Here is a 3,309-nt window from a genome sequence, read left to right on the forward strand (position 1 = left end):
GGATATGAAATTCTGGGTTGAAAATTCTTTTCTTTAAGAATGTTGAATATTGGCCCCCACTCTCTTCTGGCTGGTAGAGTTTCTGCTGAGAGATCTGCTGTTAGTCTGATGGGCTTCCCTTTGTGGGTAACCCACCCTTTCTCTCTGGCTGCCCTTAAGATTTTTTCCTTCATTTCAACTTTGGTGAATCTGGCAATTATGTGTCTTGGAGTTGCTCTTCTCAAGGAGTATCTTTGTGGCGTTCTCTGTATTTCCTGGATTTGAATGTTGGCCTGCCCTACTAGGTTGGGGAAGTTCTCCTGGATGATATCCTGAAGAGTGTTTTCCAACTTGGTTCCATTTTCCCCCTCACTTTCAGGCACCCCAATCAGACGTAGATTTGGTCTTTTTGCATAATCCCATACTTCTTGCAGGCTTTGTTCATTTCTTTTTCTTCTTTTTTCTTTTGGTTTCTCTTCTCACTTCATTTCATTCATTTGATCCTAAATTGCTGATACTCTTTCTTCCAGTTGATCGAGTCGGTTACTGAAGCTTGTGCATTTGTCACGTATTTCTCGTGTCATGGTTTTCATCTCTTTCATTTCGTTTATGACCTTCTCTGCATTAATTACTCTAGCCATCAATTCTTCCACTTTTTTTTTCAAGATTTTTAGTTTCTTTGCGCTGGGTATGTAATTCCTCCTTTAGCTCTGAGAAGTTTGATGGACTGAAGCCTTCTTCTCTCATCTCGTCAAAGTCATTCTCCATCAAGCTTTGATCCATTGCTGGCGATGAGCTGCGCTCCTTTGCTGGGGGAGATGCGCTCTTATTTTTTGAATTTCCAGCTTTTCTGCCCTGCTTTTTCCCCATCTTTGTGGTTTTATCTGCCTCTGGTCTTTGATGATGGTGACGTACTGATGGGATTTTGGTGTAGGTGTCCTTCCTATTTGATAGTTTTCCTTCTAACAGTCAGGGCCCTCAGCTGCAGGTCTGTTGGAGATTGCTTGAGGTCCACTCCAGACCCTGTTTGCCTGGGTATCAGCAGCAGAGGCTGTAGAAGATAGACTATTCCTAAACAGCAAGTGTACCTGTCTGATTCTTGCTTTGGAAGCTTCCTCTCAGGGGTGTACTCTACCCTGTGAGGTGTGGGGTGTCAGACTGCCCCTAGTGGGGGTTGTCTCCCAGTTAGGCTACTCAGGGGTCAGGGACCCACTTGAGCAGGCAGTCTGTCCCTTCTCAGATCTCAACCTCCGTGTTGGGAGATCCACTGCTCTCTTCAAAGCTGTCAGACAGTGTCGTTTGTGTCTGCAGAGGTTTCTGCTGCTTTTGTTGTTGTTTAGCTGTGCCTTGTCCCCAGAGATGGAGTCTACAGAGACAGGCAGGTTTCCTTGAGCCACTGTGAGCTCCACCCAGTTCGAGCTTCCCAGTGGCTTTGTTTACCTACTTAAGCCTCAGCAATGGTGGGTGCCCCTCCCCCAGCCTTGCTGCTGCCTTGCGGTTAGATTGCAGACTGCTGTGCTAGCAATGAGGGAGGCTCCATGGGCGTGGGACCCTCCCAGCCAAGTGTGGGATACAATCTCCTGGTGTGCCCGTTTGCTTTAAGTGCAGTATTGGGGTGGGAGTTACCCGATTTTCCAGGTTTTGTGTGTCTCAGTTCCCCTGGCTAGGAAAAGGGATTCCCTTCCCCCTTGCGCTTCCCACGTAAGGCGATGCCTCGCCCTACTTCAGCTCTCGCTGGTCGGGCTGCAGCAGCTGACCAGCACCAATTGTCCGGCACTCCCTAGTGAGATGAACCCAGTACCTCAGTTGAAAATGCAGAAATCACCGGTGTTCTGTGTCGCTCATGCTGGGAGTTGGACACTGGAACTGTTCTTATTTGGACATCTTGCTCCGCCCCTACCATTTAGTCTTGTTATGGCTATGTGAACTCTTTTTTGGTTCCATATGAATTTTAAGGGTGTTTATTCTAGTTCTGTGAAGAAAGATGGTAGTATTTTTATGAGAATTGCATTGAATTTGTAGATTGCTTTTGGCAGTATGGTCATTTTCACACTATTGATTTTACCCATTTATGAGCATGGGATGTGCTTCCATTTGTTTGTTTCATCTATGCTTTCTTTCAACAGTGTTTTTTAGTTTTTCTTATAGAGGTCTTTCACGTCCTTGGTTAGGTATATTTCTAAGGTTTTTTTGTTTTTGTTTTTGTTTTTGTTTTCTGCAGATATTGTAAAAGGGGTTGAGTTCTTTATTTGATTCTCAACTTGGTCACTATTGGTGTATAGCAGGGCTATTGATTTTTGTACGTTAATTTTGTATCCTGAAATTTTGCTGAATTCATTTATCAGTTTTATGAGCTTTTTGGATGAGTCTTTGGGGTTTTTTAGGTATGAGATCATATCATCAGCAAACAGCAATAGTTTGATTTCCTCTTTACAGATTTGGATGCCTTTTATTTCTTTCTCTTGTCTTATTGCTCTGGCTAAGATTTCCAGTACTATGTTAAATAGAAGTGGTGAGAGTGGGCATTCTTTTTTTGTTCCAGTTCTCAGGGAGAATGCTTTCAACTTTTCCCTAGTCAGTATTATGATGGCTGTGGGTTTGCCATAGACGGCTTTTATTACATTGTGGTATGTTCCTTGTATGCCAATTTTGCTTAGGGTTTTAATCATAAAAGGTGCTGGATTTTGTCAAATGTTTTTTCTGCATCTATTAATATGATCATGTGATTTTTGTTTTTAATTATGTTTATGTGCTGTATCACATTTATTGACTTATGTATGCTAAACCATTCCTGCATCCCTGGTATGAAACCCACTTGATCATGGTGGATAATCTTTTTGATACGCTGTTGGATTCAGTTAGCTAGCATTTTGTTAAGCATTTTTGCATCTATGTTCATCAGTGATACTGGCCTGGAGTTTTCTTTTTTTGTTACATCTTTTCCTGGTTTTGGTATTAGGGTGATATTGGCTTCATAGAACAATTTAAGGAGGATTTCCTTTTTCTCAATTCTGTGAAATAGTGTCAATAGGATTGGTACCAATTTTTCTTTAGTGTCTGATAGAATTCAGCTGTGAATCTGTCTGGTCTTCGACTACTTTTTATTGGTGATGTTTTATTACCATTTTACTTTTGCTACTTGTTATTGGTTGACTCAGGAGTTCTAATTCTTTCTGATTTAAGCTAGGAGGGTCATATATTTCCAGGAATTTATCCATCTTTTCTAGGTTTTCTAGTTTATGTGGATAAAGGTGTTTATAGTAGCCTTGAATGATCTTTTATATTTCTGTGATATTGTTGTAATATCTCTCATTTCATTTCTAATTGAGC

Source organism: Chlorocebus sabaeus, chromosome X, assembly GCF_047675955.1.
Source record: "Chlorocebus sabaeus isolate Y175 chromosome X, mChlSab1.0.hap1, whole genome shotgun sequence".
Classification (NCBI taxonomy): domain Eukaryota; kingdom Metazoa; phylum Chordata; class Mammalia; order Primates; family Cercopithecidae; genus Chlorocebus; species Chlorocebus sabaeus.